We start from the raw sequence: 16,968 nt of genomic DNA on the forward strand, positions 1-16,968 counted from the left end.
AGTCATTATTTTTCTGTTTATAGGTATTTTCATAAGGATTGGATAAGTCATTTTTAGTAAGTTCACAAAGATTTGTCCAAGGAGAGACTCATGGAAGAAATCAGGCATTGAGGTTTTACTGTAATGGTTGAGTTTGCTTCTTCCTGTTATGCCCTTTGACTGTAACTCTGACATTGTTTGTATTGTTTTATCTGCCTGTGCTTGTGCATTTTTCTAAGCAGAGATTCCTGGTTTATATAAAATCCTGAAAGGTTTTGTGAACCTACAAAGGTGAAGAAAATCAATTAGCTGGATACGTGACGTACTCCTAAAATTCTAGCACCTGGAGGCTGAAGAGGAGGATTGATAATTTGAGGTCAACCTTGTCTATAGTGTGAGACTCCATTTCAAAGAGTAAATAAGCAACAGACAGGAAAGAGACCTCCAAAACAATAACAAAATACTATGTCTGTATTGGCTGCATCTGTGAAGAATTATTTATAATTATCCATAATGAAGAAAGATTCCTTATTAATAAGTGAAATATTTGGCTTTAATAGTTTCTTACTTGTAGAGGTACATATATCATTGAATTCATATTGTTGGACAAAGATTTCATGCTCTGGCTGAACTATCTTGCTTTATTATATGTATTCAAAATACATTAGACACCACAGAATACAATATTGAGATCCAATCAGATAACACATATACATATAGCTCGAGATATACTTATCTGCACGTGTGTGTACCCTACACAAAACTTCCTTCTGGTACTTGGATTATATAGAAAATATGTTTTATGTTTTGTTGTATTTTTTATTGTTTTACCATTCTTTTCAAAATTTAAAATTTTTTAATAATTTAGTTTTAGCTGTATGAGGAATAGGCAGCAATTTTTGAAAAAAAAATCTGAATTATGGAATTTGTCCTGTTCTTTATAGGCATGAATTATTAAGTGAAATTGCATTTCTCTCACTTTAATGTATATTATTAATTCATTTCTCTTTGGTTATTTTGAATGAGACAGAATTTTTCTTTCTATAATTTTTTAAACACATTCTAATAAGCTTCCTTATTAGCTTTTGGTTGGGAAACCCTGTCTGCAGTACTGAAAGAAATGCCTGTCATTACAGCCTGTTTGTCTGGCCACAGGGATGTGAGGGCTCTCCATTTTGAAGATGTCTATAGTGCCCATTTTTCTAAAGCAGAAGGCACAGATGAAGAAGCTGCTATGAGGCCTGGAATTTCAGTCTACTACTTTGTTACTACTGTTTGTTGACCTTCAAGAAATGTTGTCAGCTTGACTCATCAGCTATAGACAGCTGGAGACTCTGGCAGCGCTTGCTGCAGCTCCCTGGGCACTCAAGGGGAAATAAAGGGGGCTATATTGGACAAGTGTAGGTGGAGACATTTAGAAAGCCGTCTACATCCATAAGCACTAATTTAGGTTGTATTGTAGTCATAATCTACATGTTGTAGACTATGTTATAGCTGCTTGACTGGCAGTTCTTCTTGGGAAAAAGTAAATGTCCAAATTGAGACTTAGTGAAAATAATCAATATTTGAAGACTATAGAAAAGTTGATCTCAGTCAGGAGCAAGAGACTTAGCATTCCAAGGGCTTTGCTTCAGAGCAGATAGAAAGACATTCTGAAGCCATTCCTTATGTGTGGGTAAGTTAAGTGGAGTCTTATACAGAGGTTACTCTGAGGTTTGCAGACAAGACAATATAGTTCCAGGCAGTTTTTTTCAGTTCCTGTTGTTTTGAGTGAAAAAGCAATTTTTCTTTCCATGACCTACAGGCCCTATGTGATCTGGCTCTGCTTCTTTCCTCTCTTACACATACTCCCCACTTACTCCGCACTGAACACTCTCCATGCTTGAATGTACCCAGGGTCCAACATGCTCCTCCCTGCCTAGAACACCCTACATGCTCTTCTTGTCAGTTCTTTGGCATCCTTCAGAACTCTAAGTATCACTTCCAGGGTGTGGAGTAAAGCTTCTCCTCTGGCCTCAAAATCAATTCATCTCTAGTATATTACAAATAAAGATTATAGCTTCCTGATCTTTTTATTTCCTAGTATCTACCATAGTGCATGACATCCAGCAGGCTTTCTAATAATTATAAATAGTGAATGTTTGTCTTTCCCTTGTAGTATTAGCCAATTTTATTATTCATTTCCTTAAAAATATTTTATGACACAAGAAAAAAACTAAGTATCATTGGGAGGAAATTGGTCACTGACATTTATAATCATGTGCTTTTATGGTTTTGATGGTCCTTTAGTTGTAAGGTGGTATAAATATTGGGATTTGGTAGTTATTCCCCATGTCATCTCTTCCACTGACTTATGTCATGATGGCTGTTTCTGGAACTTAGTTCTAGGAAATTTCGTTGTTGATATATGGACAAATTTTCTTAGTAGAAAATGAATTTTATTTCAGTGAAGTTACCTGTATTTTATTCTTTTGTTCTGTGTGTCGGAGGAGGTAATTGAGTAAAGATGTGAAGTAGGTAAGATGGTGAGCTTTCCAGTTACCAGGAAGAACACTATTTGACAGAGGGAAGGTACTTAGCAGGGATGTTGAGAAAAATGGGTCCATGAATGTGTAAAACAACACAGAGAACTTGTGTTGAAATCAGAGTGAAACAGGGAAGCAATGGGAAATCAATTCAGAAAATCCCAGGGCCAGGAGGAATGGAATGTTTTATAGATCTTTGGAAGGGGTTTGGCCTTTATTACAGATGAGAAAGGAAAGCTTTGGAGCATTATGGAGAAGAGAGTGATTTGTTACCACTCAATGGACTGGAAACAAGGATGGTGCATCCACGTTTGAGGGTGGTGAGAAATACCAGGATTCTTTGTTTGAAGTACAATGTGACAGGATTTCTGGCAGCTTTGGTCAAAGAATGTATGAAGCAGAATAGAAAGTATTGTCAAGGTTTTGACACAAGTAACCTAATATTGACATTTTTATCACCCCAGGACTCTGTTAGGGTACATGGTTGGTGTTTTATAAGAGTCTTTTGAATGTAATCTCATTCTAGTGTTTAGTTTCAAACATTCCTTAGCTATATTTCTAAGGTTGTGCTTGTTTGCTGAGATGAAATGTTTGCATTAAAGACCATAGACCGTTAGTTAGCTTCTGGGCTGACTTTGCCTGTGTGGACTTCAGAGCCCCTTTTTGTTGATAACTTCTGTTGGTGACTGCTTCCTCCTGAGCTAAACTGACAAGTAGTTCTTTTGTGCATTCTGTTTCAATAAAAGCCGTTTCTGTATTCTAGGCTTTTGGAAAACATCATTTTAAAAGCAAAATAACCAATTTTTAAAGAAATATAAAGGAAAGCTGCATTTCCAGGAAGAGATTGTAATTTTATGTGATATATTTAGAAGATGTTGATAAGAATCTCCTCTGTTCTGTGATTGTGATGCTATTTTTGATCAGATGAATTTCTTGAGTACCAATATTTGAAATCACATGTTATATACTATTTGGTTCATATGTTCTCTTATAAAACTACTACTAGCAATATTATGGAGAAGCAATGTCATTTTTTTCTCTATGAAACAACTGTGACTTCACATTTGCCTTTTGTCCTTTCTGTAGGTCTGTTTTGTTTGTGTGCATGTTTATGATAGGTTTGTAGTTTCTCCTGTTTGTCTATGTCCTAGCCATGGCACAAACTCACTGAAATCTTTAACTGTCTGTGTCCCATGTTGAGTTTACCACAGATATACCATAGGCACAAAGTTGCTGACTTAGTGATTAGATCGTAATGAAATTGTATTTTCTTATTAAACACATTTCCTCTGAAATGCTGGATTCTAGTGATTATTTTTAACAACCACAATCTTATTTTAGAATAAATAACTGAGAAATATTTTTGAATAACTTTACACAAACCTGTCAGCATTTTTGCCCATTGTATTTTTTTTCTGTCAGGGAATTCTTTTGATAATTGTTGGAGCAACTTAAAATAATTCCCATAAAAGAAATGGAGTATAGTCATAATTAATAATCATAAATGGATCTTATGAAAATATCATCTCTAAATGATAGTGACAAGATTTTCCTATAGCACCCCAAATATCCTACAACAAACATGCACAGGTCATTCTTTTTTAAATTGTCAACAAAATAATTATATATGATGCATCAGTGATTATAATAATTGGAATGAATTTTTTCTGGACAGCAGTGGTACTTTACTATTTTATGTAGTTTCAGGAAAAAAGCAGTTAACAGACTTAGTTATAATGGAAATTCTATAACCTATGAAATTCAAATTTTAAAGATTACAGTATGGTTAATTCCTCTTTATTGCAGAGAGATTGAAGACTCAGACTCAGTAAGCAGACTACTTAGTATCACAGAATTTTTATTAGAAAAGTTAAAAGGAGAATTTTATTCTCTTAAAGGATTATTTCATAACATTTTAGCATTATAATGCTAAAACATTATAGTATTTTACTTTGTTGTATTCCTACAGATCCTGTTAACTTACAATGTTTAAGGGAAACAATGTATTCTGCTCCATTAATTTATTATTTTTCTTCAAATGGTCAGAATAATTATCATAGGTTTACTCTGATAACCCAGCAATAGGAATATCTGAGTAACCTGTGGAGATATTTGCCTTGGAGTAATTTCACTCTGAGGTACAGTTGTGTGTAGACTGTTTTGTGAGGATGGATTTTGGACTTCTCTTCCCAGCAGTATGCCCAGTGCTTTCATTAACGTCTTAGTCAGTGTTCTGGCACTGTGAAGAGACACCATGATCACAGCAACTCTTACAAAGAAAAGCGTTTAATTGGGGCTTGCTTGCAGTTTCAGAGGTTCAGTCCATTATCACCATGGAGGAGAATATGGTGGCATGCTGGCAGTCATGGCACTGGAGAAGTACTTGAGATTTCTGCATCCAGATCTGCAGGCAGCAAGAAGAAAAAGCAACTGGGCCTGGCTTGGGCTTTTGAAACCTGAAAGCCCCCTCACCCCACCCATTGACACACTTCCTCCATCAAGGCCATGCCTTCTAATCATTCTCAGTATTCCCACTCCCTGGTTCTAAGCATTCAATACATGAAACTAAGGGACCATTCTTATTCAAAACACCACAATTAACCTTTCTTGGGGGGGGGGGTTAAAAAATCCCCATGATAAAACTTTAAAAATATATTAAATTTATTTGATGAGTTAACAAGAAAGGATTAATGGAAACAGAACAACTCAGAGAGAAACTCAAGACAGTTGTGCTGGACGTGATCCTTCCTACTGTTTCTTATCTTGGAGGACAGTATGGGAGAAACGGAGAGAGAAGATGGTGGAGGAAGGAAGGGAGGGCTGCAGGGAAGATGAGGACACAGCTTTAAGGTATTTGTTAATCCTATTGTACATGCAAGGCTCATGAGACCAAGAAAAATGCCCAGGATGTACTCACCTTGGGGATCTCAGTGTAAACGGTGTGGATTATTTCAAAGTTCCAGGCCCTCCCTCTGTCTCTGCACATCTCCTGAGAAAATGAGAAAATTATCAGTGAGGTGATGAAGAGGGAAAATTATTCCCTAGAATGTTTATAACCGAGTCTGTCTCTGTCTCTGTCTCTGTCTCTCCCCCTCCCTCCCTCTCCCCCTCCCTCCCCCTCCCTCTCCCCCTCCGTCCCCCTCCCTCTCTCCCTCCCTCCCCCTCCCTCTCTTCCCTCTCCCCCTCCCTCCCCCCTCCCCCTTCCTCTCCCCTTCCTCTTCCCCTCCCTCTCCCCCTCCCTCCTTCTCCCTCTCCCTCTCCCCCCCTCCCTCCCTCCCCCCTCTCCGTGTGTGTGTGTGTGTGTGTGTGTGTGTGTGTGTTTGAGTGATCTGAGAAGTCTTCCAAATGTATGTTTAGTACAAAATATGTTTTAGGTTACTGCTTTATTTTTGTAGAAAAGTTGGCCTGCCTGGATATTTTTGGTAAATGTTTTCTGACCAAGGATTGAAGTTACTACAGATAAATTTTTGTGGGATATGTGAACCTCTAGACCTCAGGTACATGACTTGCACACAGGGGAAAGTAATCAGATTCAACTGAAGTGAAATACAAAAACAAAACTCAAAGTCTACAAAGATGATTTCAATTAGTAATCTACCTTCCTCTTAGGGGAAAGCATCCTGCCCTATTGTCTTTTATATTCTCCTTGGTTTCTTGTCTTGTTCATTTTAATCTTCATATAAAAGCCCTAATCTATGTGCATATAAATTATAAGTATATATTTGTATATTTGCGTGCATCGATTCTGTTTTTTATTAAAATGTTTATTTTAACATTCTATTCTTGATGAATGGCTTTATTGTCACACCTCAAATTCTCTCACTTTACTATTTTTTGTTGAGTATGAGTGTAGATTCCTGGAATAGAAATATTATCACATTAAAAAGTAAAGCATTAAAGCTTTAGCCATGAGCTTTACATGAGTAGTCACATGGAAAATAAGAATTTCAGAATAAGATCAATGTTTCAGATAAATGTTGAGCAGATAATATTGGAATATTTCCTCAGTGGATAGCAGAACTTACACTTCATATGTTTATTGAATCACATTGCCAAAATGTTCAAATAAACAAACTATGACCCTTTCTTCATGGTTGCTCTGACTATTAGAATTATATAGAGAAAGGTGTGTGTGTGTGTTGTGTGGGCTGCTGCAGCATTTACTCTACTATGGTGCAAGAATCTGGTTTTGTTTTATTTTAACTGTGTGTGTGTGTGTTTTCATGTTCATCTGTGTATGGATGCACATTTGAGCATAAATGTATGCGTGTGCACAGATGTGTGTATGTGAATTCCAGAAGACAACCTTGACTTTTTGTTTTTCACTGCGCATCTGAGTCTTCATACTTATACAGCATTTTACCAATGAGTTGTTTCCCTGGATCCAAGACTGATTTTAATTTCAGGAAATTTGTATGATTTGCTGTCTTCAGTGACTAGAAAGTTGACTTGCTAAGTAAACTTAGTAGCTGTGGGTTTGCTGGTAAAGTTAATTAAAGCCACCTGTCCCTTGGTGGCGCAGAGGCTTCCCGTGAGCTGTGAGATAATGCTCTTTCTGCTCTGGTGTCAGCACTGACTGGCTTTGTCAGGGGGCTCAGCAATGCTGTTGTGCGACTGTATTTTGACTATAATTTTATTGTTCAAAGGGCCCACCATCTACTCTTCTTGTCTTAGTCATTTTGCATCATTATTTTTTGTACCTGTCATGTAGATTTCTTTAAATTATTTCCCTCGCAACTTATGGGGTAAACTCTGAATATTAAGCCAACGAAAGTACTTTCCAGCACAAAATCTTTCAGTGAACTGGAACTCATGCAGTTCTCATTCCTAATGAACTACGTTGTAGACTTCTTTAAAGACAAAGTAAGATTGACGGGTATAATCTGTTTTCAGTTTGTTGGTTCTCAGTGTCATAAAACTCTAATCTGATCTGTAGTCATCATTAGTGGACTCTAGTCACCCAAACATGGAGGTCGGCATTGAGTTTGGCCAATCAAATCAGGGAACCTCAATGCTCTCTGCTGTCCTTCACACCTTGCTTTATTTTAGTAAGGATTCCTGAACAAACAGTAAAATACCCCACAATCCAAAATTTGAAAGATAAGAGAAACCGTGTTGTTGTCATAGGTGATAAGAGTGTTTGTACTTAGTTAAAACACTGTAGATAGCACTTGCAGTTTCTCACTTTGGACACTTTCAAGTGCTCTGGGGCTCATCACCATCAGTTGAACCTTGTAATGCTTCCATGGTGATCTTCTGAAATAGATAAGGCTACAGGTTGGGGAGCTGGCTCTAGTGGGAAAGAATCTAGGGGAAAACAATTTACTGATATTTCCTTTGTTTTCTAACGGTAACTACTCCCATTTCTTTCCCCGTATACCTAGGCCTTTCTATTAAGCAACCTGCTATTTGAAAGTAAGAAAAAAAGAAAGAGAAAACAACTAACATACAGTATTAAAGTACTAGATACATGTGTGCAGATAGTCATATCTTCATTTTTCATACTAGAGATCTCCGATCAGTTGATGAATATTGGCATAAATTAAATGTGTCATGCATGTTCAATAGACTGTTATTCAGCAGTATATAACAATGGAGTGCTAATGTATGCCACAGCATTAAAAATATCCTGTAAATGAAACCCAACATTTGATTAGTAACAGGGTTATTTAGCTTGAGGCTTGAGGCCTCTGACCTGGTTGTACCATACCGACCACTCAAATGTATTTAAATAGATTCAAGATCATTAAAACTAGTTAAAAGAATGAGAGGAAAGTGGATCAATGCAATCTCTCTGTGTAGCTTCAAAATAGAGTGAGTTGGAGGATAATGACACTAAGACCGAAGTGTTCCTCAAAGATGGTCGATCGTCGTTCCCATGTGCCTTATTGATCAGTCATTTACAAATACTCACAGTGACTCGCGATCATCTGGTGAGTGGCTCACCCTTCATAGGGTTTGCATTTCAAATCATGCAGTGCTGCCACTTGCATGAGCCGTTTCTCCAGCCTTTCAATGACCACATTCTACTGGTGGATCAGGATGTAGGCTTATTAACCTTAGAATATATTGATTCATTTTTCTTTCCATGACCTCTCACATTTCCCAAATTCTTAATTGATTGTTAAGATAATTAAGGTATGTTCTCTCACTGTTCCTCTAACCCTCCCCTCCCTCTAACCAACTCGCACCCGACTCTCACTTTCCTGGTTCCTCTAACTTTCCCTTCCCTATATCTTTTTCCCCTTCTCCTTCTCTCTACGACCCATTCCTTTCTTTTTTTGATTTGTAATCCAGGACAGTCTTTAAAATTAAGTAACATTTATTAACCATCTTTGGGGGACACGTCTTTCTGAGTGACATTGTCTTCAATTCACTTTATTTTACAGCTTCATAGGGAGGTTACATTGATCCCTTTTCCTCCCACTCTCTTAATTAACTTGATTATTAGTTCTAGGTTCTTACTGACTGTCCTGCAACTTTTTTTGTAGACCAGGTAATCCTCAAAATCACAGGGCTCCCAGTGCCTCTCCCTCCCCAAGTACTGGGATTAACGGCATGCACCACATAACCTGGTGAATGTGTTCAGTTCTAGAACTATAAAATGGCATACTTTTCTTTGTAGGAATTATTTCATGTACTCTAACTGAATTGTGGGAGAGATCATCCCTCTTGCGCAGTTCCCAAATGAATTGTCAAATTGTTCTCACGGATGTTTCCAACAAGTGCAGATACTTCATGAACATATTATACTGCTACTTTTATTCAAGACAAGTGACATCTATCGTGCTTACAGTAACTTATGCAACCATGCAGTCCCTAATTGAGGTTACTACCTCTTCTCCCTGTTTTAGGCCTGTGAGAGACCATAATACTCTCCTTTTCTTATCTGGGAGTGGTCCTAGGAATTGTTTGCTCTTACCTTCAAGTAAAATTCCTTAGGGACTTCATCATAAATGCTTCTTCTTCTCCTCTGTGTTTATAGCTCAGAGGAGGGGTCCTTATGGTTCTGACCGCAAGGAGAGTGGGAAGAGTGTTATTCCAAGCACTGTCTGCTACTTGCCATCTTAGATTTTTCTCATCTGACTCCAGCCATATGCGCCAGCCTGATAGAATCTCCTTAGCAGTGACTTCCTCCGTTTCCTTGAGGTGAATCTTCCCACCCTCGTCAAGGCTTTTTTCATCTATAATCAGTTGCCTAAGTTTCTCTCTTACCAGAACCTTCCATCATGTCCCACCTCCTTTTCCCCCATTGTGCCTATCAGAAACGTTTCTAACCCAGATCCTGACTCTCCCATTTCCTTCCTCCTGCCCTGCCATATTGTAGAACTTTTCCATTTCCTGGTCTTCCAACTTACATATATTCCACTTCTTCTGGGGTCATGGAAGCAGAAAGGGGCTGTTAAAGATTTCTTTCTTTTGCCTGAAAATTTCAAAAGGTAGTCCTAACCTCAGTTGGATAATTAAATATGCTTCTAACAAATATACTGCCTATGTGGTTGTATTATAGAAAGAAAATGTTTCATCTTGAGTTCACTTGTATCTTTAATCAAAGAGACATTTTAGATTTTGACCTGACTATCCAGTACATGTTTAGTCTTGATTTTATGAAAAAATGCATAAATGTGTCTTCTCATCACAAAACTGGGCTCAATGCTCCATATTTTGGAATTTTTCTGTATTTCCATTATCTAATTCAACATCTAAGTCTTTGTAAAAAGAAATTGAAGTTAATTAAACAGGCTGTAGGATTTATATGTATTTTAAATGCTTAGGATGCATCTGACTGAAGTTTGATATTGAGCCTACCCTATGCATCTTGAGCAGACCCTGTACTTTCGCTCCTCCAGCAGAAGCCTACATACATTCCTTAATGTCTGTGTTTAGTAATAATATCTCATAGATATTATTAGAGTTGAGAGAGAGAGTTTTTTGGAGTGTCTAGCAGACTTTTTCTTTCATGGTAGCTATTTAATGCCTCTGATCTCTTTTCCTTTTCTTGTGCTATCTTTATTCATTCATGCTCAAGGAAACAGTGTCTGCCTTGATCACCACAGTGGAAGAAACCAAGAATAAATGTGTCTGAGCAATGGAACTTTGACAAGGTGTTTGTTGGAATAAGTAGCTAATTACTATTTGGGGTTTTGTTTTCTAGGAATAATATTTTAATTCACTTAACTTTTTAGTTCTTTCCTAAAACCTGGATTTCTAACTGTTCATATTTCTTCTAAAAATAAATCTGCTTTTTGTTCATAGACAGTTTATAGTCATAATTTACTTGTTCTAAAGATTAAGGTTTTTCATTTTGTTTACACATACATTCATTCAGTCAACAAATATTTATTACAGTCTGAAAACTATTCCAAGTACCATGGATACCCTGGTACTTGTTTTGAAGTGTATTTTTTCTTTTTTGGCCTGGCTTTTTCTTTTTCTAGGTCTGTTTGAAACTCATCGTTTAACAAAACAATATCATTACCAGTACTGATTCACTTGCTTTACTGAAATAGTAAAGCATATGTGGGTCAGGTTTTTGCTTTTGTTTTTTGTTGTTGTTGCTTGGTTATTATTTTCTCTTTGATTCTGGACTACACTCCAGGTCCATGTCCAGGCTGCTTTAGAGGCTGAAGGGTGGTGGTTGCACCAGACTGAGTTTTGAGGGCATTTTATGCTTTAAGAACAAACCTACCTCCCGGACTGGGACTGAAAAAAGCATGGGATAAAACTGGACTCCCTGAACATGGCGGACAATGAGGGCTTCTGAGAAGCCAAGGACAATGGCACTGGATTTTGATCCTACTACATATACTGGCTTTTGGGGGGTGGGGGTAGCCTGTTTGGATGCTCACCTTCCTAGACCTGGATGGAGGGGGGAGGAACTTGTACTTCCCACAGGGCAGGGAACCCTTACTGCTCTTCAGACAGGAGAGGGGGAGAGGGGAGGAGGAGGTAAATGGGAGGCGGGGAGGAGGTGGAAATTTTTAATAAAATAAAAAAAAGAAAAAAAAAGAACAAACCTATGTAGATAGATGGTGATGGTGCACACCTTTAATCACAGCACTTTGGAGGCAAAGGCAGGTGGATCTCTAAGTTCAAGGTTAAACTGATCTACAAAGTGAGTTCCAGGACAGTCAAGAGTGTTACACAAAGAAACCCTGTCTTGAAACCAAAACAAACAAAAAACAAAGGGTACATCTATGCTGAACAACTTAGTCAGTAAGGCTGCCTCTGCTAAGTTAACATGGAGTTCAGAAAACTCATCTGGTACCTAGATCCAATTAAGCATGCTCTTTATTGATACAACTAGGAATTCCATTTTTGTTATTTCACATGACTTTTGCAATGTCAGATATTTGTTGTAAAATACTCTTATCTTCACTATAATTATTTGTAATGTTGAAAGCCAATTTTATGCCTACGAGACATTCAGAATGTCATTTGGGACATGCTACTTTCCGTAGCCTAATGGAAGTCACTATTTAATTTAAGTTTGTGGTACAAGTTATTTGTTCACAGTAATAGCATCTATACATTTGTTATTGATTTTGATTTTATTTGTTTATTTTTGTTTTTTTTTTTCCTTTTTTTGAGACAGGGCTTCTCTGTAGCTTTGGAGCCTGTTCTGGAACTTGCTCTTATAGACCATGCTTGCCTTGAACTCACAGAGATCTGCCTGCCTCTGCCTCCCAAGTGCTGAGATTAAAGGCATGTGCCACTGCCACCTGGTTGATATTATTTTAACTGAAAAATTAAGAGTTGAGAGAAGCTTATTTCATCTTGTCCCATTGTAAGTGGTTGTAGCAATTTTCTCAATCTGACACTGCAGTGATACTGTCCCCCCAATAAACTCACAGAAAAGTTTCATTCATTTGTTACAGATTCATTTGTTGAACTCATTAATGATATTGACTACTGTTGCCAAGAAAAATATAAAAAGCACTTTTAAAAAAGTTGAACCTTTTCCCTAGTTTATGTTCTAGTGATATGTCAAGAGATTCTCTCTGTATCTGTCTCTTTTTTACTCTCACATTCCATAGCTATGTACCTAGACAGGCGTGCATGTGCGTGCACCTGCACACACACACTCAAACACAAATACACACATACACACACACACACACACACACACACACACACACACACACACGCATGCTACCTGTTGGTAGCCCCAAAAGAAAATGTGGGCTGCTTATTGGGATGCAAATACTTTGTATCAAGCTCTGTGCTGAATATCCTTGTGTATAATTTCTCATTTAAATTATTAGCGCATTGTGTTTGAAGGAACTGACCATAATTCCTGTTTTGTAAATGGCCTAGATTAAGCTCAATTATTTTGATTAATTTATCTTACTTACACTAATAATAAATAACAGATCTGTGATTTGATTACAGATTTTCTGATTCTTCCCATTTTACCAAATTAATTTCAATGAGAACATTTGTTTGTATTTTTCCTGAAGCATTTTTTTCTCTTTCTGCTATAGTCATTAAATGACTATATTCATGATAAGTGACAACAAATCTTGGTTGGAAAGAGTCAAGAAATAGGTAAATTTAGCATCTAATTTCTCCAAATGAGTTCAAAAGGTAGGGACTAGTCTGTGACCAAGATGCTGTACTACCAAAGTTGTTAGGTGGCCTTGGGTTTGTCCCAGTCATCCGGGGAGAGCTTGTCAGACCATCCTTCTCATTGCAAAAGCAGGAAATATCACTGGGGCATTTTTCTATCTTGTACTCTACAGCCTACTTGTAATCCTACTGTCAATTTTTCCTTCATTTCACCCATCCATTACCATTCACTCTTTTCTCTGGTGCCCATCACCTGGCCTTCCCAGCTGAGATTAGACTCAAGCATAATGAATGAAGGTGATCGTTGTCCCTGCCTGGTCAGTGCACTTCTCTTACTTTGAACAGTTTGCTCCTTAATGGCCTTGACAGCAGTTCCGGGCTACTTGACTCAATGGGAAGGCATATGAGGAGAGGTGAGTTCTGTTTCTCACCTAGAATAATGAAATGCCTAACGTCCATTTAGAATCCATTTTTATGGTGGAGACTCTCAGACTTTGTGATTATTGGTGAGGGCCTTTCTTTTTGTTCTGATAGGTTTGTTTTCAAAAATAGTTTTTAGGATGCTGCTGCTTTTTTATTTTTAAAATGGTAATCCAGTACCTTTGTCAATTTTGTGCTATGACAGCAGAATATTACAGACTGAGTCGTCCATAATGAACAGAAATTCAATGGTGTATAGCTCTAGAGGATTGGAAGGTGACATACCATGATAGAGAAGACAGAGGAAGGCTGAGAGAGAAAAGGGACTCAAATTTCTATAGCCATCTGTGTCCGTGGATGTTTGCTTGAATCCATGCATGGGCGTACTCAAGACAGACGTCTCAGATCCCAGTACTGCTAAATTGGAGGTTAGGAGTCCTACACGTGGCATTTGGGGATCACACTTATACCATAGCATTTAGTATCCTAGATATAGACATCTGCTTTATAAAGACGAGACCATATCAGATGCAGAGAGTTACAGAGGCATGGAGCTGAAAGAATACACACTGTTCCCGTAGGTAGATTTCGGCTGAGGGTTAAAGTAGACATAGCAGAGTCTTTTCCACTCTTTTTTAACATCCACACACCACACAAATCCATCGTTTCCCTCAGCTCCTACAAGTTTTGATCAGTGGGACTGTGGCTAAGTTTGGAACTTCATATCCTATCTTCTTCCTTCATGACCACAGCCTCATCTCCCCCACTGACATTTCTAGGGGCTCTGTCTCCATAGTTGGCATTGCTTCTTTTTTGTACTGCCTCTATCCCTTGCTATAAACACACATTAGTAAGTATTCCTACTGCTTGTAGGGCTTAGGGGGACAGAGCCAGTTGCTCACTGTTGCTAGGCCTTGTCAGTTGACAGTATATTTTCACGTACACTCTCTTATCTAATTTTAATATTGTTTTGTCCACATAGATCTTCATTTCTTTTTCCATTCATGCAGCAGATGAATGTTTCCTTAACTTCTATGTAGGAATAAGTTATATAAGCTTTTATGAAGTCATATAATGATAATTAAAATGTCATATATTAAGGTTTGTCCAAGTTGTTTTTATGTAAGATTTCTTTTAATGAAGTTGTAGACTTTGGGAAACAGGGTTGGCTGTTTTAGGGTAAATATTGGACTTAAAGAATTGGTAAAAAGCAATGCACTTCCGGAAGTGAGCCCAGTATGCCCAAGGCGCACAGGCCAGGCACACATAGAATGTGTGCAGTGTATATGAAGAACCAACCTACTGCCTTTTGGGTGTTTCAGTCTGAAGTCAATTATGGAACCCTTAAAATCATAACACTTAATATTTTTAGAAATCATTAAAAGAAATCTATTTTAATTTGTATCAGTTTGAGAAAGTACTCATGCTGAATTATATTCACACTGATAATATGCATACTGAAGAATTGTGTGGTATTTTTGTATCCATCTCATACAAAGTTTCTTTTGTTTTGTTTTGTGTATGCTGTTCCTGGAGTGCAGAATGTAACTTTATTTCCCCTGTACACATCTCCTTGGCGATTCTGTTCTGATTAGGTTTTGTGGTCTTAAAAGGAAAATTGTTGATAAAGAAGATAAATCCATTCTTAGTTTCTCTTCTCTGGTTGTAAATGTTCAATATGGTGTTTGGAGGAAGAGGTCTGTTAACAGAGTAGTATTTCTTTTAGTTTTTTCTAGGCTCTGTCTATTTGCCTCCTTCTTTCCTTTGGCATTGTGAATTCATTAAACCCATTGCCTTGCTCATGCACAGTGCATTCTCTGCAGCTGAGCTATACCCCTCATCTTGGTGGCAGTTTTCATGCTTTTGTTTAAGTTACAAATGTTAGCAAAACATCAATAATCCTACTTCATATCATTATGTTATATTATTTTGATGCAGCCTTTGAGAATGTGAGGCAGATCATTAATTTAAAGGAAGAGCTGTACATGCCATTGTATTTTTGTTAAATATTTTGAACTGTGTTCTGATGGGTTGGTCAAAACAACTGATCCAAACAGTACTTGTTTAAATGCCTCTGGGAAGTGCTGATGATCATGGATGTAGATTGCTAAAACTTCACATGGTTTTATCAATATCCTAGGTGCCTTGGAGACTGCAAAGATAAATAACCCAGCAAAGTCATCTTTGCTTGTGTCTGATACCATGCAAAGAATTCTTACTATAAGGAAATGTTTAAAGTAGAAAGAGAAAATTTGTAAGTGTAGATTGCTAGGGTTTTGAAGAAACCCACAAAATAGAATGGTTTTTGTGCCAAAATTCTGAAACTGTTGGTAAAGGAAAAGTAAAGTGTCAATTATACACTAAAAGTAGTGACACTGAAGGATATATCCTAATTTAGGGTGCACTTGCTAGCTGAACATGGGAGATTGATTTGTTTACCATTTAATAAAAAGTATTAGATAACTTCTTTTTTATCCCTTCCCCCGTTACAGGCAAACTTTCCTCCCTTCATGTATTGAAACAAGGGTCTTGCATGTGTTGTGCAATTATTTTACCTTTGAGTTATATCCACATCCTTATCAACATAAACCAAGCTACATTTACCATCTGTAGATGTCATGGTTTTTCAAATGGAACACTGCAGCTTCACAGGCTGTTGTAGTGAGCAGTGGGCTGCGTTCTGCCGCCTGCCAGGCTCCTGCATGGCTAGCTTTACCCAAAATAATTACACGGAAACTGTATTCATTTAAACACGGCCTGGCCCATTAGTTTCAGCCTTTTATTGGCTAATTCTCACATCTTGCTTTAACCCATATTTAGTAATCTGTGTAGCACCACGAGGTGGTGGCTTACCAGGAGAGATCTTAACCTGCGTCTGTCTCGGAGAGGAGAGGCATGGCGACTGCCTGAGGCGTCTGCCTGACTCTGCTTTCTTTCTCCCACAATTCTGTTCTGTCTACTCCGCCTACCTAATTTTCTGTCCTATTAAAGGGCCAAGGCAGTTTCTTTATTAACCAATGAAAGTAACACATAGACAGAAGACCCTCCTCCATCAACAGGCCATTCATATGCCCTCCTTTTTTTGCTTAATTTTTGCTAATCAAAAGAATTCACTCCTCTTGGAACAGATAAAAGTAGAGAGAAGCTAGGGATTATGGCAATTGAATCATTAAAAAAAAAAAAACCCATGGGGTGAGGGGGTGGTACTGGTAGAAGCATTTCTTTCAACTTCTGAAGTTATTTGAAGCTTTATATATTCTAAATGCTCTGTAACTAAATCTGTGCAAAATAGTGATGGTAAATTGTTATTGCCTTAGAATGTGTGAGCTTGGCAATTACTTCCTGCCCTTTGACCCTTTGATGTTTCAGCTAATTACCAATTAAGAGCCATTTTAGGAAAGAATATAAGTCCTGGTTGCTAAATCTGCTTTAGACTTGTGATAGCACTGAGAAAGCAGCAATTTTATACTTTTCC

At 37.7% G+C, this 16,968-nt stretch overlaps 1 protein-coding gene across 1 annotated transcript in view; it reads left to right on the forward strand.

The window, feature by feature from the left end:
* Exoc4 (exocyst complex component 4) overlaps window positions 1-16,968 on the forward strand; it is a 722,780-nt gene that overhangs the window by 305,163 nt on the left and 400,649 nt on the right. The window lies entirely within an intron of this gene.

The sequence above is a fragment of the Arvicola amphibius genome, chromosome 2, assembly GCF_903992535.2.
Source record: "Arvicola amphibius chromosome 2, mArvAmp1.2, whole genome shotgun sequence".
In the NCBI taxonomy this organism is placed as follows: domain Eukaryota; kingdom Metazoa; phylum Chordata; class Mammalia; order Rodentia; family Cricetidae; genus Arvicola; species Arvicola amphibius.